The sequence below is a fragment of the Pungitius pungitius genome, unplaced genomic scaffold, assembly GCF_949316345.1.
Source record: "Pungitius pungitius unplaced genomic scaffold, fPunPun2.1 scaffold_36, whole genome shotgun sequence".
NCBI classification, from domain to species: Eukaryota; Metazoa; Chordata; class Actinopteri; order Perciformes; family Gasterosteidae; genus Pungitius; species Pungitius pungitius.
The window spans coordinates 179,544-199,951 of NW_026909856.1; the positions used below are offsets into that span (position 1 = coordinate 179,544).

Below are 20,408 nucleotides of genomic sequence, written 5' to 3' on the forward strand. Positions count from 1 at the left end.
AGGTGGCTTACGTCCATACCATCGTCAGGCCATTTGAGGTGGCGGGGACTGCAATGGCCATTCACCGATTGGCTGGGACTCCTGGGCGGGTCTTCTCTAGTCCATCCAATTTTCGGCATGGGATGTCACAGCCTTCTTTGCATACCCTTATTTAACCCACACAAAGATGCCAACGGCAGGCGTGTCATAATTCATTGACGCATTATAAAGGATTAGGAAAAAGATAAAAAGCAGCTTACGGCCATACCTCTCTGGTTCCGCCCGATCTCGTCTGATCTCGGAAGCTAAGCAGAGCAGGGCCTGGTTAGTACCTGGATGGAAGACCGCCTGGGAATCCCAGGTGCCGTAAGCTTTTTCACTTCTCTCTCCGAAAGCCGCCGAGCGCCGCAGATTGTACACCTGTTTTAACGTTGGATATGAAAGGAAATTAGACAATATTATCCAAAATGATTCCGTTTCATGATTGCTAAATTAGTGTTGGTCAACATTTACGATTGGCATACTGTTGTTTGTAATTTAGCCGTTGAAATACAGGTGCTAACCCAACATGTTAGAATTGCCAGTGAAGAAAAGTAAAGTTACCTTCAGGCTTTAGGAACCTCTCTTGCCAATGCTAACAACTGCTTCAATTTTAGAAAAAGAAACTTCTGATTATCTTTGACACGTTTTAAAGGATTAGGAAAAAGATGAAAAGCAGCTTACGTCCATACCTCTCTGGTTCCGCCCGATCTCGTCTGATCTCGGAAGCTAAGCAGAGCAGGGCCTGGTTAGTACCTGGATGGAAGACCGCCTGGGAATCCCAGGTGCCGTAAGCTTTTTCACTTCTCTCTCCGAAAGCCGCCCAGCGCCGTAAATTGTACACCTACACAATTGTAAAAAAAATTTCACATGGTAGAAGAGATGCAATAGGAAGAAGATGAAAGGTGGCTTACGTCCGTACCATCGTCAGGCCATTTGAGGTGGCGGGGACTGCAATGGCCATTCACCGATTGGCTGGGACTCCTGGGCGGGTCTTCTCTAGTCCATCCAATTTTCGGCATGGGATGTCACAGCCTTCTTTGCATACCCTTATTTAACCCACACAAAGATGCCAACGGCTGGCGTGTCATAATTCATTGACGCATTATAAAGGATTAGGAAAAAGATAAAAAGCAGCTTACGGCCATACCTCTCTGGTTCCGCCCGATCTCGTCTGATCTCGGAAGCTAAGCAGAGCAGGGCCTGGTTAGTACCTGGATGGAAGACCGCCTGGGAATCCCAGGTGCCGTAAGCTTTTTCACTTCTCTCTCCGAAAGCCGCCGAGCGCCGCAGATTGTACACCTGTTTTAACGTTGGATATGAAAGGAAATTAGACAATATTATCCAAAATCATTCCGTTTCATGATTGCTAAATTAGTGTTGGTCAACATTTACGATTGGCATACTGTTGTTTGTAATTTAGCCGTTGAAATACAGGTGCTAACCCAACATGTTAGAATTGCCAGTGAAGAAAAGTAAAGTTACCTTCAGGCTTTAGGAACCTCTCTTGCCAATGCTAACAACTGCTTCAATTTTAGAAAAAGAAACTTCTGATTATCTTTGACACGTTTTAAAGGATTAGGAAAAAGATGAAAAGCAGCTTACGTCCATACCTCTCTGGTTCCGCCCGATCTCGTCTGATCTCGGAAGCTAAGCAGAGCAGGGCCTGGTTAGTACCTGGATGGAAGACCGCCTGGGAATCCCAGGTGCCGTAAGCTTTTTCACTTCTCTCTCTGAAAGCCGCCCAGCGCCGTAGATTGTACACCTACACAATTGTAAAAAAAATTTCACATGGTAGAAGAGATGCAATAGGAAGAAGATGAAAGGTGGCTTACGTCCATACCATCGTCAGGCCATTTGAGGTGGCGGGGACTGCAATGGCCATTCACCGATTGGCTGGGACTCCTGGGCGGGTCTTCTCTAGTCCATCCAATTTTCGGCATGGGATGTCACAGCCTTCTTTGCATACCCTTATTTAACCCACACAAAGATGCCAACGGCAGGCGTGTCATAATTCATTGACGCATTATAAAGGATTAGGAAAAAGATAAAAAGCAGCTTACGGCCATACCTCTCTGGTTCCGCCCGATCTCGTCTGATCTCGGAAGCTAAGCAGAGCAGGGCCTGGTTAGTACCTGGATGGAAGACCGCCTGGGAATCCCAGGTGCCGTAAGCTTTTTCACTTCTCTCTCCGAAAGCCGCCGAGCGCCGCAGATTGTACACCTGTTTTAACGTTGGATATGAAAGGAAATTAGACAATATTATCCAAAATGATTCCGTTTCATGATTGCTAAATTAGTGTTGGTCAACATTTACGATTGGCATACTGTTGTTTGTAATTTAGCCGTTGAAATACAGGTGCTAACCCAACATGTTAGAATTGCCAGTGAAGAAAAGTAAAGTTACCTTCAGGCTTTAGGAACCTCTCTTGCCAATGCTAAGAACTGCTTCAATTTTAGAAAAAGAAACTTCTGATTATCTTTGACACGTTTTAAAGGATTAGGAAAAAGATGAAAAGCAGCTTACGTCCATACCTCTCTGGTTCCGCCCGATCTCGTCTGATCTCGGAAGCTAAGCAGAGCAGGGCCTGGTTAGTACCTGGATGGAAGACCGCCTGGGAATCCCAGGTGCCGTAAGCTTTTTCACTTCTCTCTCTGAAAGCCGCCCAGCGCCGTAGATTGTACACCTACACAATTGTAAAAAAAAATTCACATTGTAGAAGAGATGCAATAGGAAGAAGATGAAAGGTGGCTTACGTCCATACCATCGTCAGGCCATTTGAGGTGGCGGGGACTGCAATGGCCATTCACCGATTGGCTGGGACTCCTGGGCGGGTCTTCTCTAGTCCATCCAATTTTCGGCATGGGATGTCACAGCCTTCTTTGCATACCCTTATTTAACCCACACAAAGATGCCAACGGCTGGCGTGTCATAATTCATTGACGCATTATAAAGGATTAGGAAAAAGATAAAAAGCAGCTTACGGCCATACCTCTCTGGTTCCGCCCGATCTCGTCTGATCTCGGAAGCTAAGCAGAGCAGGGCCTGGTTAGTACCTGGATGGAAGACCGCCTGGGAATCCCAGGTGCCGTAAGCTTTTTCACTTCTCTCTCCGAAAGCCGCCGAGCGCCGCAGATTGTACACCTGTTTTAACGTTGGATATGAAAGGAAATTAGACAATATTATCCAAAATGATTCCGTTTCATGATTGCTAAATTAGTGTTGGTCAACATTTACGATTGGCATACTGTTGTTTGTAATTTAGCCGTTGAAATACAGGTGCTAACCCAACATGTTAGAATTGCCAGTGAAGAAAAGTAAAGTTACCTTCAGGCTTTAGGAACCTCTCTTGCCAATGCTAACAACTGCTTCAATTTTAGAAAAAGAAACTTCTGATTATCTTTGACACGTTTTAAAGGATTAGGAAAAAGATGAAAAGCAGCTTACATCCATACCTCTCTGGTTCCGCCCGATCTCGTCTGTTCTCGGAAGCTAAGCAGAGCAGGGCCTGGTTAGTACCTGGATGGAAGACCGCCTGGGAATCCCAGGTGCCGTAAGCTTTTTCACTTCTCTCTCTGAAAGCCGCCCAGCGCCGTAGATTGTACACCTACACAATTGTAAAAAAAAATTCACATTGTAGAAGAGATGCAATAGGAAGAAGATGAAAGGTGGCTTACGTCCGTACCATCGTCAGGCCATTTGAGGTGGCGGGGACTGCAATGGCCATTCACCGATTGGCTGGGACTCCTGGGCGGGTCTTCTCTAGTCCATCCAATTTTCGGCATGGGATGTCACAGCCTTCTTTGCATACCCTTATTTAACCCACACAAAGATGCCAACGGCTGGCGTGTCATAATTCATTGACGCATTATAAAGGATTAGGAAAAAGATAAAAAGCAGCTTACGGCCATACCTCTCTGGTTCCGCCCGATCTCGTCTGATCTCGGAAGCTAAGCAGAGCAGGGCCTGGTTAGTACCTGGATGGAAGACCGCCTGGGAATCCCAGGTGCCGTAAGCTTTTTCACTTCTCTCTCCGAAAGCCGCCGAGCGCCGCAGATTGTACACCTGTTTTAACGTTGGATATGAAAGGAAATTAGACAATATTATCCAAAATGATTCCGTTTCATGATTGCTAAATTAGTGTTGGTCAACATTTACGATTGGCATACTGTTGTTTGTAATTTAGCCGTTGAAATACAGGTGCTAACCCAACATGTTAGAATTGCCAGTGAAGAAAAGTAAAGTTACCTTCAGGCTTTAGGAACCTCTCTTGCCAATGCTAACAACTGCTTCAATTTTAGAAAAAGAAACTTCTGATTATCTTTGACACGTTTTAAAGGATTAGGAAAAAGATGAAAAGCAGCTTACGTCCATACCTCTCTGGTTCCGCCCGATCTCGTCTGTTCTCGGAAGCTAAGCAGAGCAGGGCCTGGTTAGTACCTGGATGGAAGACCGCCTGGGAATCCCAGGTGCCGTAAGCTTTTTCACTTCTCTCTCTGAAAGCCGCCCAGCGCCGTAGATTGTACACCTACACAATTGTAAAAAAAAATTCACATTGTAGAAGAGATGCAATAGGAAGAAGATGAAAGGTGGCTTACGTCCGTACCATCGTCAGGCCATTTGAGGTGGCGGGGACTGCAATGGCCATTCACCGATTGGCTGGGACTCCTGGGCGGGTCTTCTCTAGTCCATCCAATTTTCGGCATGGGATGTCACAGCCTTCTTTGCATACCCTTATTTAACCCACACAAAGATGCCAACGGCTGGCGTGTCATAATTCATTGACGCATTATAAAGGATTAGGAAAAAGATAAAAAGCAGCTTACGGCCATACCTCTCTGGTTCCGCCCGATCTCGTCTGATCTCGGAAGCTAAGCAGAGCAGGGCCTGGTTAGTACCTGGATGGAAGACCGCCTGGGAATCCCAGGTGCCGTAAGCTTTTTCACTTCTCTCTCCGAAAGCCGCCGAGCGCCGCAGATTGTACACCTGTTTTAACGTTGGATATGAAAGGAAATTAGACAATATTATCCAAAATGATTCCGTTTCATGATTGCTAAATTAGTGTTGGTCAACATTTACGATTGGCATACTGTTGTTTGTAATTTAGCCGTTGAAATACAGGTGCTAACCCAACATGTTAGAATTGCCAGTGAAGAAAAGTAAAGTTACCTTCAGGCTTTAGGAACCTCTCTTGCCAATGCTAACAACTGCTTCAATTTTAGAAAAAGAAACTTCTGATTATCTTTGACACGTTTTAAAGGATTAGGAAAAAGATGAAAAGCAGCTTACGTCCATACCTCTCTGGTTCCGCCCGATCTCGTCTGTTCTCGGAAGCTAAGCAGAGCAGGGCCTGGTTAGTACCTGGATGGAAGACCGCCTGGGAATCCCAGGTGCCGTAAGCTTTTTCACTTCTCTCTCTGAAAGCCGCCCAGCGCCGTAGATTGTACACCTACACAATTGTAAAAAAAAATTCACATTGTAGAAGAGATGCAATAGGAAGAAGATGAAAGGTGGCTTACGTCCATACCATCGTCAGGCCATTTGAGGTGGCGGGGACTGCAATGGCCATTCACCGATTGGCTGGGACTCCTGGGCGGGTCTTCTCTAGTCCATCCAATTTTCGGCATGGGATGTCACAGCCTTCTTTGCATACCCTTATTTAACCCACACAAAGATGCCAACGGCTGGCGTGTCATAATTCATTGACGCATTATAAAGGATTAGGAAAAAGATAAAAAGCAGCTTACGGCCATACCTCTCTGGTTCCGCCCGATCTCGTCTGATCTCGGAAGCTAAGCAGAGCAGGGCCTGGTTAGTACCTGGATGGAAGACCGCCTGGGAATCCCAGGTGCCGTAAGCTTTTTCACTTCTCTCTCCGAAAGCCGCCGAGCGCCGCAGATTGTACACCTGTTTTAACGTTGGATATGAAAGGAAATTAGACAATATTATCCAAAATGATTCCGTTTCATGATTGCTAAATTAGTGTTGGTCAACATTTACGATTGGCATACTGTTGTTTGTAATTTAGCCGTTGAAATACAGGTGCTAACCCAACATGTTAGAATTGCCAGTGAAGAAAAGTAAAGTTACCTTCAGGCTTTAGGAACCTCTCTTGCCAATGCTAACAACTGCTTCAATTTTAGAAAAAGAAACTTCTGATTATCTTTGACACGTTTTAAAGGATTAGGAAAAAGATGAAAAGCAGCTTACGTCCATACCTCTCTGGTTCCGCCCGATCTCGTCTGTTCTCGGAAGCTAAGCAGAGCAGGGCCTGGTTAGTACCTGGATGGAAGACCGCCTGGGAATCCCAGGTGCCGTAAGCTTTTTCACTTCTCTCTCTGAAAGCCGCCCAGCGCCGTAGATTGTACACCTACACAATTGTAAAAAAAAATTCACATTGTAGAAGAGATGCAATAGGAAGAAGATGAAAGGTGGCTTACGTCCGTACCATCGTCAGGCCATTTGAGGTGGCGGGGACTGCAATGGCCATTCACCGATTGGCTGGGACTCCTGGGCGGGTCTTCTCTAGTCCATCCAATTTTCGGCATGGGATGTCACAGCCTTCTTTGCATACCCTTATTTAACCCACACAAAGATGCCAACGGCTGGCGTGTCATAATTCATTGACGCATTATAAAGGATTAGGAAAAAGATAAAAAGCAGCTTACGGCCATACCTCTCTGGTTCCGCCCGATCTCGTCTGATCTCGGAAGCTAAGCAGAGCAGGGCCTGGTTAGTACCTGGATGGAAGACCGCCTGGGAATCCCAGGTGCCGTAAGCTTTTTCACTTCTCTCTCCGAAAGCCGCCGAGCGCCGCAGATTGTACACCTGTTTTAACGTTGGATATGAAAGGAAATTAGACAATATTATCCAAAATGATTCCGTTTCATGATTGCTAAATTAGTGTTGGTCAACATTTACGATTGGCATACTGTTGTTTGTAATTTAGCCGTTGAAATACAGGTGCTAACCCAACATGTTAGAATTGCCAGTGAAGAAAAGTAAAGTTACCTTCAGGCTTTAGGAACCTCTCTTGCCAATGCTAACAACTGCTTCAATTTTAGAAAAAGAAACTTCTGATTATCTTTGACACGTTTTAAAGGATTAGGAAAAAGATGAAAAGCAGCTTACGTCCATACCTCTCTGGTTCCGCCCGATCTCGTCTGTTCTCGGAAGCTAAGCAGAGCAGGGCCTGGTTAGTACCTGGATGGAAGACCGCCTGGGAATCCCAGGTGCCGTAAGCTTTTTCACTTCTCTCTCTGAAAGCCGCCCAGCGCCGTAGATTGTACACCTACACAATTGTAAAAAAAAATTCACATTGTAGAAGAGATGCAATAGGAAGAAGATGAAAGGTGGCTTACGTCCATACCATCGTCAGGCCATTTGAGGTGGCGGGGACTGCAATGGCCATTCACCGATTGGCTGGGACTCCTGGGCGGGTCTTCTCTAGTCCATCCAATTTTCGGCATGGGATGTCACAGCCTTCTTTGCATACCCTTATTTAACCCACACAAAGATGCCAACGGCTGGCGTGTCATAATTCATTGACGCATTATAAAGGATTAGGAAAAAGATAAAAAGCAGCTTACGGCCATACCTCTCTGGTTCCGCCCGATCTCGTCTGATCTCGGAAGCTAAGCAGAGCAGGGCCTGGTTAGTACCTGGATGGAAGACCGCCTGGGAATCCCAGGTGCCGTAAGCTTTTTCACTTCTCTCTCCGAAAGCCGCCGAGCGCCGCAGATTGTACACCTGTTTTAACGTTGGATATGAAAGGAAATTAGACAATATTATCCAAAATGATTTCGTTTCATGATTGCTAAATTAGTGTTGGTCAACATTTACGATTGGCATACTGTTGTTTGTAATTTAGCCGTTGAAATACAGGTGCTAACCCAACATGTTAGAATTGCCAGTGAAGAAAAGTAAAGTTACCTTCAGGCTTTAGGAACCTCTCTTGCCAATGCTAAGAACTGCTTCAATTTTAGAAAAAGAAACTTCTGATTATCTTTGACACGTTTTAAAGGATTAGGAAAAAGATGAAAAGCAGCTTACGTCCATACCTCTCTGGTTCCGCCCGATCTCGTCTGTTCTCGGAAGCTAAGCAGAGCAGGGCCTGGTTAGTACCTGGATGGAAGACCGCCTGGGAATCCCAGGTGCCGTAAGCTTTGTCACTTCTCTCTCTGAAAGCCGCCCAGCGCCGTAGATTGTACACCTACACAATTGTAAAAAAAAATTCACATTGTAGAAGAGATGCAATAGGAAGAAGATGAAAGGTGTCTTACGTCCGTACCATCGTCAGGCCATTTGAGGTGGCGGGGACTGCAATGGCCATTCACCGATTGGCTGGGACTCCTGGGCGGGTCTTCTCTAGTCCATCCAATTTTCGGCATGGGATGTCACAGCCTTCTTTGCATACCCTTATTTAACCCACACAAAGATGCCAACGGCTGGCGTGTCATAATTCATTGACGCATTATAAAGGATTAGGAAAAAGATAAAAAGCAGCTTACGGCCATACCTCTCTGGTTCCGCCCGATCTCGTCTGATCTCGGAAGCTAAGCAGAGCAGGGCCTGGTTAGTACCTGGATGGAAGACCGCCTGGGAATCCCAGGTGCCGTAAGCTTTTTCACTTCTCTCTCCGAAAGCCGCCGAGCGCCGCAGATTGTACACCTGTTTTAACGTTGGATATGAAAGGAAATTAGACAATATTATCCAAAATGATTCCGTTTCATGATTGCTAAATTAGTGTTGGTCAACATTTACGATTGGCATACTGTTGTTTGTAATTTAGCCGTTGAAATACAGGTGCTAACCCAACATGTTAGAATTGCCAGTGAAGAAAAGTAAAGTTACCTTCAGGCTTTAGGAACCTCTCTTGCCAATGCTAAGAACTGCTTCAATTTTAGAAAAAGAAACTTCTGATTATCTTTGACACGTTTTAAAGGATTAGGAAAAAGATGAAAAGCAGCTTACGTCCATACCTCTCTGGTTCCGCCCGATCTCGTCTGTTCTCGGAAGCTAAGCAGAGCAGGGCCTGGTTAGTACCTGGATGGAAGACCGCCTGGGAATCCCAGGTGCCGTAAGCTTTTTCACTTCTCTCTCTGAAAGCCGCCCAGCGCCGTAGATTGTACACCTACACAATTGTAAAAAAAAATTCACATTGTAGAAGAGATGCAATAGGAAGAAGATGAAAGGTGGCTTACGTCCGTACCATCGTCAGGCCATTTGAGGTGGCGGGGACTGCAATGGCCATTCACCGATTGGCTGGGACTCCTGGGCGGGTCTTCTCTAGTCCATCCAATTTTCGGCATGGGATGTCACAGCCTTCTTTGCATACCCTTATTTAACCCACACAAAGATGCCAACGGCTGGCGTGTCATAATTCATTGACGCATTATAAAGGATTAGGAAAAAGATAAAAAGCAGCTTACGGCCATACCTCTCTGGTTCCGCCCGATCTCGTCTGATCTCGGAAGCTAAGCAGAGCAGGGCCTGGTTAGTACCTGGATGGAAGACCGCCTGGGAATCCCAGGTGCCGTAAGCTTTTTCACTTCTCTCTCCGAAAGCCGCCGAGCGCCGCAGATTGTACACCTGTTTTAACGTTGGATATGAAAGGAAATTAGACAATATTATCCAAAATGATTCCGTTTCATGATTGCTAAATTAGTGTTGGTCAACATTTACGATTGGCATACTGTTGTTTGTAATTTAGCCGTTGAAATACAGGTGCTAACCCAACATGTTAGAATTGCCAGTGAAGAAAAGTAAAGTTACCTTCAGGCTTTAGGAACCTCTCTTGCCAATGCTAACAACTGCTTCAATTTTAGAAAAAGAAACTTCTGATTATCTTTGACACGTTTTAAAGGATTAGGAAAAAGATGAAAAGCAGCTTACGTCCATACCTCTCTGGTTCCGCCCGATCTCGTCTGTTCTCGGAAGCTAAGCAGAGCAGGGCCTGGTTAGTACCTGGATGGAAGACCGCCTGGGAATCCCAGGTGCCGTAAGCTTTTTCACTTCTCTCTCTGAAAGCCGCCCAGCGCCGTAGATTGTACACCTACACAATTGTAAAAAAAAATTCACATTGTAGAAGAGATGCAATAGGAAGAAGATGAAAGGTGGCTTACGTCCGTACCATCGTCAGGCCATTTGAGGTGGCGGGGACTGCAATGGCCATTCACCGATTGGCTGGGACTCCTGGGCGGGTCTTCTCTAGTCCATCCAATTTTCGGCATGGGATGTCACAGCCTTCTTTGCATACCCTTATTTAACCCACACAAAGATGCCAACGGCTGGCGTGTCATAATTCATTGACGCATTATAAAGGATTAGGAAAAAGATAAAAAGCAGCTTACGGCCATACCTCTCTGGTTCCGCCCGATCTCGTCTGATCTCGGAAGCTAAGCAGAGCAGGGCCTGGTTAGTACCTGGATGGAAGACCGCCTGGGAATCCCAGGTGCCGTAAGCTTTTTCACTTCTCTCTCCGAAAGCCGCCGAGCGCCGCAGATTGTACACCTGTTTTAACGTTGGATATGAAAGGAAATTAGACAATATTATCCAAAATGATTCCGTTTCATGATTGCTAAATTAGTGTTGGTCAACATTTACGATTGGCATACTGTTGTTTGTAATTTAGCCGTTGAAATACAGGTGCTAACCCAACATGTTAGAATTGCCAGTGAAGAAAAGTAAAGTTACCTTCAGGCTTTAGGAACCTCTCTTGCCAATGCTAACAACTGCTTCAATTTTAGAAAAAGAAACTTCTGATTATCTTTGACACGTTTTAAAGGATTAGGAAAAAGATGAAAAGCAGCTTACGTCCATACCTCTCTGGTTCCGCCCGATCTCGTCTGTTCTCGGAAGCTAAGCAGAGCAGGGCCTGGTTAGTACCTGGATGGAAGACCGCCTGGGAATCCCAGGTGCCGTAAGCTTTTTCACTTCTCTCTCTGAAAGCCGCCCAGCGCCGTAGATTGTACACCTACACAATTGTAAAAAAAAATTCACATTGTAGAAGAGATGCAATAGGAAGAAGATGAAAGGTGGCTTACGTCCGTACCATCGTCAGGCCATTTGAGGTGGCGGGGACTGCAATGGCCATTCACCGATTGGCTGGGACTCCTGGGCGGGTCTTCTCTAGTCCATCCAATTTTCGGCATGGGATGTCACAGCCTTCTTTGCATACCCTTATTTAACCCACACAAAGATGCCAACGGCTGGCGTGTCATAATTCATTGACGCATTATAAAGGATTAGGAAAAAGATAAAAAGCAGCTTACGGCCATACCTCTCTGGTTCCGCCCGATCTCGTCTGATCTCGGAAGCTAAGCAGAGCAGGGCCTGGTTAGTACCTGGATGGAAGACCGCCTGGGAATCCCAGGTGCCGTAAGCTTTTTCACTTCTCTCTCCGAAAGCCGCCGAGCGCCGCAGATTGTACACCTGTTTTAACGTTGGATATGAAAGGAAATTAGACAATATTATCCAAAATGATTCCGTTTCATGATTGCTAAATTAGTGTTGGTCAACATTTACGATTGGCATACTGTTGTTTGTAATTTAGCCGTTGAAATACAGGTGCTAACCCAACATGTTAGAATTGCCAGTGAAGAAAAGTAAAGTTACCTTCAGGCTTTAGGAACCTCTCTTGCCAATGCTAACAACTGCTTCAATTTTAGAAAAAGAAACTTCTGATTATCTTTGACACGTTTTAAAGGATTAGGAAAAAGATGAAAAGCAGCTTACGTCCATACCTCTCTGGTTCCGCCCGATCTCGTCTGTTCTCGGAAGCTAAGCAGAGCAGGGCCTGGTTAGTACCTGGATGGAAGACCGCCTGGGAATCCCAGGTGCCGTAAGCTTTTTCACTTCTCTCTCTGAAAGCCGCCCAGCGCCGTAGATTGTACACCTACACAATTGTAAAAAAAAATTCACATTGTAGAAGAGATGCAATAGGAAGAAGATGAAAGGTGGCTTACGTCCGTACCATCGTCAGGCCATTTGAGGTGGCGGGGACTGCAATGGCCATTCACCGATTGGCTGGGACTCCTGGGCGGGTCTTCTCTAGTCCATCCAATTTTCGGCATGGGATGTCACAGCCTTCTTTGCATACCCTTATTTAACCCACACAAAGATGCCAACGGCTGGCGTGTCATAATTCATTGACGCATTATAAAGGATTAGGAAAAAGATAAAAAGCAGCTTACGGCCATACCTCTCTGGTTCCGCCCGATCTCGTCTGATCTCGGAAGCTAAGCAGAGCAGGGCCTGGTTAGTACCTGGATGGAAGACCGCCTGGGAATCCCAGGTGCCGTAAGCTTTTTCACTTCTCTCTCCGAAAGCCGCCGAGCGCCGCAGATTGTACACCTGTTTTAACGTTGGATATGAAAGGAAATTAGACAATATTATCCAAAATGATTCCGTTTCATGATTGCTAAATTAGTGTTGGTCAACATTTACGATTGGCATACTGTTGTTTGTAATTTAGCCGTTGAAATACAGGTGCTAACCCAACATGTTAGAATTGCCAGTGAAGAAAAGTAAAGTTACCTTCAGGCTTTAGGAACCTCTCTTGCCAATGCTAACAACTGCTTCAATTTTAGAAAAAGAAACTTCTGATTATCTTTGACACGTTTTAAAGGATTAGGAAAAAGATGAAAAGCAGCTTACGTCCATACCTCTCTGGTTCCGCCCGATCTCGTCTGTTCTCGGAAGCTAAGCAGAGCAGGGCCTGGTTAGTACCTGGATGGAAGACCGCCTGGGAATCCCAGGTGCCGTAAGCTTTTTCACTTCTCTCTCTGAAAGCCGCCCAGCGCCGTAGATTGTACACCTACACAATTGTAAAAAAAAATTCACATTGTAGAAGAGATGCAATAGGAAGAAGATGAAAGGTGGCTTACGTCCATACCATCGTCAGGCCATTTGAGGTGGCGGGGACTGCAATGGCCATTCACCGATTGGCTGGGACTCCTGGGCGGGTCTTCTCTAGTCCATCCAATTTTCGGCATGGGATGTCACAGCCTTCTTTGCATACCCTTATTTAACCCACACAAAGATGCCAACGGCTGGCGTGTCATAATTCATTGACGCATTATAAAGGATTAGGAAAAAGATAAAAAGCAGCTTACGGCCATACCTCTCTGGTTCCGCCCGATCTCGTCTGATCTCGGAAGCTAAGCAGAGCAGGGCCTGGTTAGTACCTGGATGGAAGACCGCCTGGGAATCCCAGGTGCCGTAAGCTTTTTCACTTCTCTCTCCGAAAGCCGCCGAGCGCCGCAGATTGTACACCTGTTTTAACGTTGGATATGAAAGGAAATTAGACAATATTATCCAAAATGATTTCGTTTCATGATTGCTAAATTAGTGTTGGTCAACATTTACGATTGGCATACTGTTGTTTGTAATTTAGCCGTTGAAATACAGGTGCTAACCCAACATGTTAGAATTGCCAGTGAAGAAAAGTAAAGTTACCTTCAGGCTTTAGGAACCTCTCTTGCCAATGCTAAGAACTGCTTCAATTTTAGAAAAAGAAACTTCTGATTATCTTTGACACGTTTTAAAGGATTAGGAAAAAGATGAAAAGCAGCTTACGTCCATACCTCTCTGGTTCCGCCCGATCTCGTCTGATCTCGGAAGCTAAGCAGAGCAGGGCCTGGTTAGTACCTGGATGGAAGACCGCCTGGGAATCCCAGGTGCCGTAAGCTTTTTCACTTCTCTCTCTGAAAGCCGCCCAGCGCCGTAGATTGTACACCTACACAATTGTAAAAAAAAATTCACATTGTAGAAGAGATGCAATAGGAAGAAGATGAAAGGTGGCTTACGTCCATACCATCGTCAGGCCATTTGAGGTGGCGGGGACTGCAATGGCCATTCACCGATTGGCTGGGACTCCTGGGCGGGTCTTCTCTAGTCCATCCAATTTTCGGCATGGGATGTCACAGCCTTCTTTGCATACCCTTATTTAACCCACACAAAGATGCCAACGGCTGGCGTGTCATAATTCATTGACGCATTATAAAGGATTAGGAAAAAGATAAAAAGCAGCTTACGGCCATACCTCTCTGGTTCCGCCCGATCTCGTCTGATCTCGGAAGCTAAGCAGAGCAGGGCCTGGTTAGTACCTGGATGGAAGACCGCCTGGGAATCCCAGGTGCCGTAAGCTTTTTCACTTCTCTCTCCGAAAGCCGCCGAGCGCCGCAGATTGTACACCTGTTTTAACGTTGGATATGAAAGGAAATTAGACAATATTATCCAAAATGATTCCGTTTCATGATTGCTAAATTAGTGTTGGTCAACATTTACGATTGGCATACTGTTGTTTGTAATTTAGCCGTTGAAATACAGGTGCTAACCCAACATGTTAGAATTGCCAGTGAAGAAAAGTAAAGTTACCTTCAGGCTTTAGGAACCTCTCTTGCCAATGCTAAGAACTGCTTCAATTTTAGAAAAAGAAACTTCTGATTATCTTTGACACGTTTTAAAGGATTAGGAAAAAGATGAAAAGCAGCTTACGTCCATACCTCTCTGGTTCCGCCCGATCTCGTCTGTTCTCGGAAGCTAAGCAGAGCAGGGCCTGGTTAGTACCTGGATGGAAGACCGCCTGGGAATCCCAGGTGCCGTAAGCTTTTTCACTTCTCTCTCTGAAAGCCGCCCAGCGCCGTAGATTGTACACCTACACAATTGTAAAAAAAAATTCACATTGTAGAAGAGATGCAATAGGAAGAAGATGAAAGGTGGCTTACGTCCGTACCATCGTCAGGCCATTTGAGGTGGCGGGGACTGCAATGGCCATTCACCGATTGGCTGGGACTCCTGGGCGGGTCTTCTCTAGTCCATCCAATTTTCGGCATGGGATGTCACAGCCTTCTTTGCATACCCTTATTTAACCCACACAAAGATGCCAACGGCTGGCGTGTCATAATTCATTGACGCATTATAAAGGATTAGGAAAAAGATAAAAAGCAGCTTACGGCCATACCTCTCTGGTTCCGCCCGATCTCGTCTGATCTCGGAAGCTAAGCAGAGCAGGGCCTGGTTAGTACCTGGATGGAAGACCGCCTGGGAATCCCAGGTGCCGTAAGCTTTTTCACTTCTCTCTCCGAAAGCCGCCGAGCGCCGCAGATTGTACACCTGTTTTAACGTTGGATATGAAAGGAAATTAGACAATATTATCCAAAATGATTCCGTTTCATGATTGCTAAATTAGTGTTGGTCAACATTTACGATTGGCATACTGTTGTTTGTAATTTAGCCGTTGAAATACAGGTGCTAACCCAACATGTTAGAATTGCCAGTGAAGAAAAGTAAAGTTACCTTCAGGCTTTAGGAACCTCTCTTGCCAATGCTAACAACTGCTTCAATTTTAGAAAAAGAAACTTCTGATTATCTTTGACACGTTTTAAAGGATTAGGAAAAAGATGAAAAGCAGCTTACGTCCATACCTCTCTGGTTCCGCCCGATCTCGTCTGTTCTCGGAAGCTAAGCAGAGCAGGGCCTGGTTAGTACCTGGATGGAAGACCGCCTGGGAATCCCAGGTGCCGTAAGCTTTTTCACTTCTCTCTCTGAAAGCCGCCCAGCGCCGTAGATTGTACACCTACACAATTGTAAAAAAAAATTCACATTGTAGAAGAGATGCAATAGGAAGAAGATGAAAGGTGGCTTACGTCCGTACCATCGTCAGGCCATTTGAGGTGGCGGGGACTGCAATGGCCATTCACCGATTGGCTGGGACTCCTGGGCGGGTCTTCTCTAGTCCATCCAATTTTCGGCATGGGATGTCACAGCCTTCTTTGCATACCCTTATTTAACCCACACAAAGATGCCAACGGCTGGCGTGTCATAATTCATTGACGCATTATAAAGGATTAGGAAAAAGATAAAAAGCAGCTTACGGCCATACCTCTCTGGTTCCGCCCGATCTCGTCTGATCTCGGAAGCTAAGCAGAGCAGGGCCTGGTTAGTACCTGGATGGAAGACCGCCTGGGAATCCCAGGTGCCGTAAGCTTTTTCACTTCTCTCTCCGAAAGCCGCCGAGCGCCGCAGATTGTACACCTGTTTTAACGTTGGATATGAAAGGAAATTAGACAATATTATCCAAAATCATTCCGTTTCATGATTGCTAAATTAGTGTTGGTCAACATTTACGATTGGCATACTGTTGTTTGTAATTTAGCCGTTGAAATACAGGTGCTAACCCAACATGTTAGAATTGCCAGTGAAGAAAAGTAAAGTTACCTTCAGGCTTTAGGAACCTCTCTTGCCAATGCTAAGAACTGCTTCAATTTTAGAAAAAGAAACTTCTGATTATCTTTGACACGTTTTAAAGGATTAGGAAAAAGATGAAAAGCAGCTTACGTCCATACCTCTCTGGTTCCGCCCGATCTCGTCTGTTCTCGGAAGCTAAGCAGAGCAGGGCCTGGTTAGTACCTGGATGGAAGACCGCCTGGGAATCCCAGGTGCCGTAAGCTTTTTCACTTCTCTCTCTGAAAGCCGCCCAGCGCCGTAGATTGTACACCTACACAATTGTAAAAAAAAATTCACATTGTAGAAGAGATGCAATAGGAAGAAGATGAAAGGTGTCTTACGTCCGTACCATCGTCAGGCCATTTGAGGTGGCGGGGACTGCAATGGCCATTCACCGATTGGCTGGGACTCCTGGGCGGGTCTTCTCTAGTCCATCCAATTTTCGGCATGGGATGTCACAGCCTTCTTTGCATACCCTTATTTAACCCACACAAAGATGCCAACGGCTGGCGTGTCATAATTCATTGACGCATTATAAAGGATTAGGAAAAAGATAAAAAGCAGCTTACGGCCATACCTCTCTGGTTCCGCCCGATCTCGTCTGATCTCGGAAGCTAAGCAGAGCAGGGCCTGGTTAGTACCTGGATGGAAGACCGCCTGGGAATCCCAGGTGCCGTAAGCTTTTTCACTTCTCTCTCCGAAAGCCGCCGAGCGCCGCAGATTGTACACCTGTTTTAACGTTGGATATGAAAGGAAATTAGACAATATTATCCAAAATGATTCCGTTTCATGATTGCTAAATTAGTGTTGGTCAACATTTACGATTGGCATACTGTTGTTTGTAATTTAGCCGTTGAAATACAGGTGCTAACCCAACATGTTAGAATTGCCAGTGAAGAAAAGTAAAGTTACCTTCAGGCTTTAGGAACCTCTCTTGCCAATGCTAACAACTGCTTCAATTTTAGAAAAAGAAACTTCTGATTATCTTTGACACGTTTTAAAGGATTAGGAAAAAGATGAAAAGCAGCTTACGTCCATACCTCTCTGGTTCCGCCCGATCTCGTCTGATCTCGGAAGCTAAGCAGAGCAGGGCCTGGTTAGTACCTGGATGGAAGACCGCCTGGGAATCCCAGGTGCCGTAAGCTTTTTCACTTCTCTCTCCGAAAGCCGCCCAGCGCCGTAAATTGTACACCTACACAATTGTAAAAAAAATTTCACATGGTAGAAGAGATGCAATAGGAAGAAGATGAAAGGTGGCTTACGTCCGTACCATCGTCAGGCCATTTGAGGTGGCGGGGACTGCAATGGCCATTCACCGATTGGCTGGGACTCCTGGGCGGGTCTTCTCTAGTCCATCCAATTTTCGGCATGGGATGTCACAGCCTTCTTTGCATACCCTTATTTAACCCACACAAAGATGCCAACGGCTGGCGTGTCATAATTCATTGACGCATTATAAAGGATTAGGAAAAAGATAAAAAGCAGCTTACGGCCATACCTCTCTGGTTCCGCCCGATCTCGTCTGATCTCGGAAGCTAAGCAGAGCAGGGCCTGGTTAGTACCTGGATGGAAGACCGCCTGGGAATCCCAGGTGCCGTAAGCTTTTTCACTTCTCTCTCCGAAAGCCGCCGAGCGCCGCAGATTGTACACCTGTTTTAACGTTGGATATGAAAGGAAATTAGACAATATTATCCAAAATCATTCCGTTTCATGATTGCTAAATTAGTGTTGGTCAACATTTACGATTGGCATACTGTTGTTTGTAATTTAGCCGTTGAAATACAGGTGCTAACCCAACATGTTAGAATTGCCAGTGAAGAAAAGTAAAGTTACCTTCAGGCTTTAGGAACCTCTCTTGCCAATGCTAACAACTGCTTCAATTTTAGAAAAAGAAACTTCTGATTATCTTTGACACGTTTTAAAGGATTAGGAAAAAGATGAAAAGCAGCTTACGTCCATACCTCTCTGGTTCCGCCCGATCTCGTCTGATCTCGGAAGCTAAGCAGAGCAGGGCCTGGTTAGTACCTGGATGGAAGACCGCCTGGGAATCCCAGGTGCCGTAAGCTTTTTCACTTCTCTCTCTGAAAGCCGCCCAGCGCCGTAGATTGTACACCTACACAATTGTAAAAAAAATTTCACATGGTAGAAGAGATGCAATAGGAAGAAGATGAAAGGTGGCTTACGTCCATACCATCGTCAGGCCATTTGAGGTGGCGGGGACTGCAATGGCCATTCACCGATTGGCTGGGACTCCTGGGCGGGTCTTCTCTAGTCCATCCAATTTTCGGCATGGGATGTCACAGCCTTCTTTGCATACCCTTATTTAACCCACACAAAGATGCCAACGGCAGGCGTGTCATAATTCATTGACGCATTATAAAGGATTAGGAAAAAGATAAAAAGCAGCTTACGGCCATACCTCTCTGGTTCCGCCCGATCTCGTCTGATCTCGGAAGCTAAGCAGAGCAGGGCCTGGTTAGTACCTGGATGGAAGACCGCCTGGGAATCCCAGGTGCCGTAAGCTTTTTCACTTCTCTCTCCGAAAGCCGCCGAGCGCCGCAGATTGTACACCTGTTTTAACGTTGGATATGAAAGGAAATTAGACAATATTATCCAAAATGATTCCGTTTCATGATTGCTAAATTAGTGTTGGTCAACATTTACGATTGGCATACTGTTGTTTGTAATTTAGCCGTTGAAATACAGGTGCTAACCCAACATGTTAGAATTGCCAGTGAAGAAAAGTAAAGTTACCTTCAGGCTTTAGGAACCTCTCTTGCCAATGCTAACAACTGCTTCAATTTTAGAAAAAGAAACTTCTGATTATCTTTGACACGTTTTAAAGGATTAGGAAAAAGATGAAAAGCAGCTTACGTCCATACCTCTCTGGTTCCGCCCGATCTCGTCTGATCTCGGAAGCTAAGCAGAGCAGGGCCTGGTTAGTACCTGGATGGAAGACCGCCTGGGAATCCCAGGTGCCGTAAGCTTTTTCACTTCTCTCTCCGAAAGCCGCCCAGCGCCGTAAATTGTACACCTACACAATTGTAAAAAAAATTTCACATGGTAGAAGAGATGCAATAGGAAGAAGATGAAAGGTGGCTTACGTCCGTACCATCGTCAGGCCATTTGAGGTGGCGGGGACTGCAATGGCCATTCACCGATTGGCTGGGACTCCTGGGCGGGTCTTCTCTAGTCCATCCAATTTTCGGCATGGGATGTCACAGCCTTCTTTGCATACCCTTATTTAACCCACACAAAGATGCCAACGGCTGGCGTGTCATAATTCATTGACGCATTATAAAGGATTAGGAAAAAGATAAAAAGCAGCTTACGGCCATACCTCTCTGGTTCCGCCCGATCTCGTCTGATCTCGGAAGCTAAGCAGAGCAGGGCCTGGTTAGTACCTGGATGGAAGACCGCCTGGGAATCCCAGGTGCCGTAAGCTTTTTCACTTCTCTCTCCGAAAGCCGCCGAGCGCCGCAGATTGTACACCTGTTTTAACGTTGGATATGAAAGGAAATTAGACAATATTATCCAAAATCATTCCGTTTCATGATTGCTAAATTAGTGTTGGTCAACATTTACGATTGGCATACTGTTGTTTGTAATTTAGCCGTTGAAATACAGGTGCTAACCCAACATGTTAGAATTGCCAGTGAAGAAAAGTAAAGTTACCTTCAGGCTTTAGGAACCTCTCTTGCCAATGCTAACAACTGCTTCAATTTTAGAAAAAGAAACTTCTGATTATCTTTGACACGTTTTAAAGGATTAGGAAAAAGATGAAAAGCAGCTTACGTCCATACCTCTCTGGTTCCGCCCGATCTCGTCTGATCTCGGAAGCTAAGCAGAGCAGGGCCTGGTTAGTACCTGGATGGAAGACCGCCTGGGAATCCCAGGTGCCGTAAGCTTTTTCACTTCTCTCTCCGAAAGCCGCCCAGCGCCGTAAATTGTACACCTACACAATTGTAAAAAAAATTTCACATGGTAGAAGAGATGCAATAGGAAGAAGATGAAAGGTGGCTTACGTCCGTACCATCGTCAGGCCATTTGAGGTGGCGGGGACTGCAATGGCCATTCACCGATTGGCTGGGACTCCTGGGCGGGTCTTCTCTAGTCCATCCAATTTTCGGCATGGGATGTCACAGCCTTCTTTGCATACC

General features: G+C 45.6%; 43 non-coding genes and 1 pseudogene across 43 annotated transcripts; all 44 read left to right on the forward strand.

Moving 5' to 3' along the window:
- The first annotated feature begins 233 nt into the window (after nucleotides 1-233).
- On the forward strand, nucleotides 234-352 carry LOC134115801 (5S ribosomal RNA). The gene has a single exon (XR_009948152.1). It is a non-coding gene; the product is annotated as a 5S ribosomal RNA (ribosomal RNA).
- A 344-nt stretch (nucleotides 353-696) lies between these two features.
- LOC134115311 (5S ribosomal RNA) lies at nucleotides 697-815 on the forward strand. Its single transcript, XR_009947673.1, has one exon. It is a non-coding gene; the product is annotated as a 5S ribosomal RNA (ribosomal RNA).
- A 339-nt stretch (nucleotides 816-1,154) lies between these two features.
- LOC134115802 (5S ribosomal RNA) lies at nucleotides 1,155-1,273 on the forward strand. Its single transcript, XR_009948153.1, has one exon. It is a non-coding gene; the product is annotated as a 5S ribosomal RNA (ribosomal RNA).
- A 344-nt stretch (nucleotides 1,274-1,617) lies between these two features.
- LOC134115312 (5S ribosomal RNA) lies at nucleotides 1,618-1,736 on the forward strand. Its single transcript, XR_009947674.1, has one exon. It is a non-coding gene; the product is annotated as a 5S ribosomal RNA (ribosomal RNA).
- Nucleotides 1,737-2,075: 339 nt separating this feature from the next.
- On the forward strand, nucleotides 2,076-2,194 carry LOC134115803 (5S ribosomal RNA). Its single transcript, XR_009948154.1, has one exon. It is a non-coding gene; the product is annotated as a 5S ribosomal RNA (ribosomal RNA).
- Nucleotides 2,195-2,538: 344 nt separating this feature from the next.
- On the forward strand, nucleotides 2,539-2,657 carry LOC134115313 (5S ribosomal RNA). Its single transcript, XR_009947675.1, has one exon. It is a non-coding gene; the product is annotated as a 5S ribosomal RNA (ribosomal RNA).
- Nucleotides 2,658-2,996: 339 nt separating this feature from the next.
- On the forward strand, nucleotides 2,997-3,115 carry LOC134115804 (5S ribosomal RNA). The gene has a single exon (XR_009948155.1). It is a non-coding gene; the product is annotated as a 5S ribosomal RNA (ribosomal RNA).
- A 344-nt stretch (nucleotides 3,116-3,459) lies between these two features.
- LOC134115739 (5S ribosomal RNA) lies at nucleotides 3,460-3,578 on the forward strand (annotated as a pseudogene).
- A 339-nt stretch (nucleotides 3,579-3,917) lies between these two features.
- LOC134115806 (5S ribosomal RNA) lies at nucleotides 3,918-4,036 on the forward strand. The gene has a single exon (XR_009948157.1). It is a non-coding gene; the product is annotated as a 5S ribosomal RNA (ribosomal RNA).
- A 344-nt stretch (nucleotides 4,037-4,380) lies between these two features.
- LOC134115599 (5S ribosomal RNA) lies at nucleotides 4,381-4,499 on the forward strand. Its single transcript, XR_009947961.1, has one exon. It is a non-coding gene; the product is annotated as a 5S ribosomal RNA (ribosomal RNA).
- Nucleotides 4,500-4,838: 339 nt separating this feature from the next.
- On the forward strand, nucleotides 4,839-4,957 carry LOC134115807 (5S ribosomal RNA). The gene has a single exon (XR_009948158.1). It is a non-coding gene; the product is annotated as a 5S ribosomal RNA (ribosomal RNA).
- A 344-nt stretch (nucleotides 4,958-5,301) lies between these two features.
- LOC134115600 (5S ribosomal RNA) lies at nucleotides 5,302-5,420 on the forward strand. The gene has a single exon (XR_009947962.1). It is a non-coding gene; the product is annotated as a 5S ribosomal RNA (ribosomal RNA).
- Nucleotides 5,421-5,759: 339 nt separating this feature from the next.
- LOC134115808 (5S ribosomal RNA) lies at nucleotides 5,760-5,878 on the forward strand. The gene has a single exon (XR_009948159.1). It is a non-coding gene; the product is annotated as a 5S ribosomal RNA (ribosomal RNA).
- Nucleotides 5,879-6,222: 344 nt separating this feature from the next.
- Nucleotides 6,223-6,341, forward strand: LOC134115601 (5S ribosomal RNA). The gene has a single exon (XR_009947963.1). It is a non-coding gene; the product is annotated as a 5S ribosomal RNA (ribosomal RNA).
- Nucleotides 6,342-6,680: 339 nt separating this feature from the next.
- LOC134115809 (5S ribosomal RNA) lies at nucleotides 6,681-6,799 on the forward strand. The gene has a single exon (XR_009948160.1). It is a non-coding gene; the product is annotated as a 5S ribosomal RNA (ribosomal RNA).
- Nucleotides 6,800-7,143: 344 nt separating this feature from the next.
- Nucleotides 7,144-7,262, forward strand: LOC134115602 (5S ribosomal RNA). The gene has a single exon (XR_009947964.1). It is a non-coding gene; the product is annotated as a 5S ribosomal RNA (ribosomal RNA).
- A 339-nt stretch (nucleotides 7,263-7,601) lies between these two features.
- Nucleotides 7,602-7,720, forward strand: LOC134115810 (5S ribosomal RNA). Its single transcript, XR_009948161.1, has one exon. It is a non-coding gene; the product is annotated as a 5S ribosomal RNA (ribosomal RNA).
- A 344-nt stretch (nucleotides 7,721-8,064) lies between these two features.
- LOC134115603 (5S ribosomal RNA) lies at nucleotides 8,065-8,183 on the forward strand. The gene has a single exon (XR_009947965.1). It is a non-coding gene; the product is annotated as a 5S ribosomal RNA (ribosomal RNA).
- Nucleotides 8,184-8,522: 339 nt separating this feature from the next.
- Nucleotides 8,523-8,641, forward strand: LOC134115811 (5S ribosomal RNA). The gene has a single exon (XR_009948162.1). It is a non-coding gene; the product is annotated as a 5S ribosomal RNA (ribosomal RNA).
- A 344-nt stretch (nucleotides 8,642-8,985) lies between these two features.
- Nucleotides 8,986-9,104, forward strand: LOC134115604 (5S ribosomal RNA). The gene has a single exon (XR_009947966.1). It is a non-coding gene; the product is annotated as a 5S ribosomal RNA (ribosomal RNA).
- Nucleotides 9,105-9,443: 339 nt separating this feature from the next.
- On the forward strand, nucleotides 9,444-9,562 carry LOC134115812 (5S ribosomal RNA). The gene has a single exon (XR_009948163.1). It is a non-coding gene; the product is annotated as a 5S ribosomal RNA (ribosomal RNA).
- Nucleotides 9,563-9,906: 344 nt separating this feature from the next.
- On the forward strand, nucleotides 9,907-10,025 carry LOC134115605 (5S ribosomal RNA). Its single transcript, XR_009947967.1, has one exon. It is a non-coding gene; the product is annotated as a 5S ribosomal RNA (ribosomal RNA).
- A 339-nt stretch (nucleotides 10,026-10,364) lies between these two features.
- On the forward strand, nucleotides 10,365-10,483 carry LOC134115813 (5S ribosomal RNA). Its single transcript, XR_009948164.1, has one exon. It is a non-coding gene; the product is annotated as a 5S ribosomal RNA (ribosomal RNA).
- A 344-nt stretch (nucleotides 10,484-10,827) lies between these two features.
- Nucleotides 10,828-10,946, forward strand: LOC134115606 (5S ribosomal RNA). The gene has a single exon (XR_009947968.1). It is a non-coding gene; the product is annotated as a 5S ribosomal RNA (ribosomal RNA).
- A 339-nt stretch (nucleotides 10,947-11,285) lies between these two features.
- On the forward strand, nucleotides 11,286-11,404 carry LOC134115814 (5S ribosomal RNA). Its single transcript, XR_009948165.1, has one exon. It is a non-coding gene; the product is annotated as a 5S ribosomal RNA (ribosomal RNA).
- A 344-nt stretch (nucleotides 11,405-11,748) lies between these two features.
- Nucleotides 11,749-11,867, forward strand: LOC134115607 (5S ribosomal RNA). The gene has a single exon (XR_009947969.1). It is a non-coding gene; the product is annotated as a 5S ribosomal RNA (ribosomal RNA).
- A 339-nt stretch (nucleotides 11,868-12,206) lies between these two features.
- Nucleotides 12,207-12,325, forward strand: LOC134115815 (5S ribosomal RNA). Its single transcript, XR_009948166.1, has one exon. It is a non-coding gene; the product is annotated as a 5S ribosomal RNA (ribosomal RNA).
- Nucleotides 12,326-12,669: 344 nt separating this feature from the next.
- Nucleotides 12,670-12,788, forward strand: LOC134115608 (5S ribosomal RNA). The gene has a single exon (XR_009947970.1). It is a non-coding gene; the product is annotated as a 5S ribosomal RNA (ribosomal RNA).
- A 339-nt stretch (nucleotides 12,789-13,127) lies between these two features.
- LOC134115817 (5S ribosomal RNA) lies at nucleotides 13,128-13,246 on the forward strand. Its single transcript, XR_009948168.1, has one exon. It is a non-coding gene; the product is annotated as a 5S ribosomal RNA (ribosomal RNA).
- Nucleotides 13,247-13,590: 344 nt separating this feature from the next.
- LOC134115314 (5S ribosomal RNA) lies at nucleotides 13,591-13,709 on the forward strand. The gene has a single exon (XR_009947676.1). It is a non-coding gene; the product is annotated as a 5S ribosomal RNA (ribosomal RNA).
- Nucleotides 13,710-14,048: 339 nt separating this feature from the next.
- LOC134115818 (5S ribosomal RNA) lies at nucleotides 14,049-14,167 on the forward strand. The gene has a single exon (XR_009948169.1). It is a non-coding gene; the product is annotated as a 5S ribosomal RNA (ribosomal RNA).
- A 344-nt stretch (nucleotides 14,168-14,511) lies between these two features.
- Nucleotides 14,512-14,630, forward strand: LOC134115610 (5S ribosomal RNA). Its single transcript, XR_009947972.1, has one exon. It is a non-coding gene; the product is annotated as a 5S ribosomal RNA (ribosomal RNA).
- A 339-nt stretch (nucleotides 14,631-14,969) lies between these two features.
- Nucleotides 14,970-15,088, forward strand: LOC134115819 (5S ribosomal RNA). Its single transcript, XR_009948170.1, has one exon. It is a non-coding gene; the product is annotated as a 5S ribosomal RNA (ribosomal RNA).
- Nucleotides 15,089-15,432: 344 nt separating this feature from the next.
- Nucleotides 15,433-15,551, forward strand: LOC134115611 (5S ribosomal RNA). Its single transcript, XR_009947973.1, has one exon. It is a non-coding gene; the product is annotated as a 5S ribosomal RNA (ribosomal RNA).
- Nucleotides 15,552-15,890: 339 nt separating this feature from the next.
- LOC134115820 (5S ribosomal RNA) lies at nucleotides 15,891-16,009 on the forward strand. The gene has a single exon (XR_009948171.1). It is a non-coding gene; the product is annotated as a 5S ribosomal RNA (ribosomal RNA).
- A 344-nt stretch (nucleotides 16,010-16,353) lies between these two features.
- LOC134115612 (5S ribosomal RNA) lies at nucleotides 16,354-16,472 on the forward strand. Its single transcript, XR_009947974.1, has one exon. It is a non-coding gene; the product is annotated as a 5S ribosomal RNA (ribosomal RNA).
- A 339-nt stretch (nucleotides 16,473-16,811) lies between these two features.
- Nucleotides 16,812-16,930, forward strand: LOC134115821 (5S ribosomal RNA). Its single transcript, XR_009948172.1, has one exon. It is a non-coding gene; the product is annotated as a 5S ribosomal RNA (ribosomal RNA).
- Nucleotides 16,931-17,274: 344 nt separating this feature from the next.
- On the forward strand, nucleotides 17,275-17,393 carry LOC134115315 (5S ribosomal RNA). The gene has a single exon (XR_009947677.1). It is a non-coding gene; the product is annotated as a 5S ribosomal RNA (ribosomal RNA).
- A 339-nt stretch (nucleotides 17,394-17,732) lies between these two features.
- LOC134115822 (5S ribosomal RNA) lies at nucleotides 17,733-17,851 on the forward strand. Its single transcript, XR_009948173.1, has one exon. It is a non-coding gene; the product is annotated as a 5S ribosomal RNA (ribosomal RNA).
- A 344-nt stretch (nucleotides 17,852-18,195) lies between these two features.
- LOC134115316 (5S ribosomal RNA) lies at nucleotides 18,196-18,314 on the forward strand. The gene has a single exon (XR_009947678.1). It is a non-coding gene; the product is annotated as a 5S ribosomal RNA (ribosomal RNA).
- Nucleotides 18,315-18,653: 339 nt separating this feature from the next.
- On the forward strand, nucleotides 18,654-18,772 carry LOC134115823 (5S ribosomal RNA). The gene has a single exon (XR_009948174.1). It is a non-coding gene; the product is annotated as a 5S ribosomal RNA (ribosomal RNA).
- Nucleotides 18,773-19,116: 344 nt separating this feature from the next.
- On the forward strand, nucleotides 19,117-19,235 carry LOC134115317 (5S ribosomal RNA). Its single transcript, XR_009947679.1, has one exon. It is a non-coding gene; the product is annotated as a 5S ribosomal RNA (ribosomal RNA).
- A 339-nt stretch (nucleotides 19,236-19,574) lies between these two features.
- Nucleotides 19,575-19,693, forward strand: LOC134115824 (5S ribosomal RNA). The gene has a single exon (XR_009948175.1). It is a non-coding gene; the product is annotated as a 5S ribosomal RNA (ribosomal RNA).
- Nucleotides 19,694-20,037: 344 nt separating this feature from the next.
- LOC134115318 (5S ribosomal RNA) lies at nucleotides 20,038-20,156 on the forward strand. Its single transcript, XR_009947680.1, has one exon. It is a non-coding gene; the product is annotated as a 5S ribosomal RNA (ribosomal RNA).
- The last annotated feature ends 252 nt before the right edge of the window (nucleotides 20,157-20,408 follow it).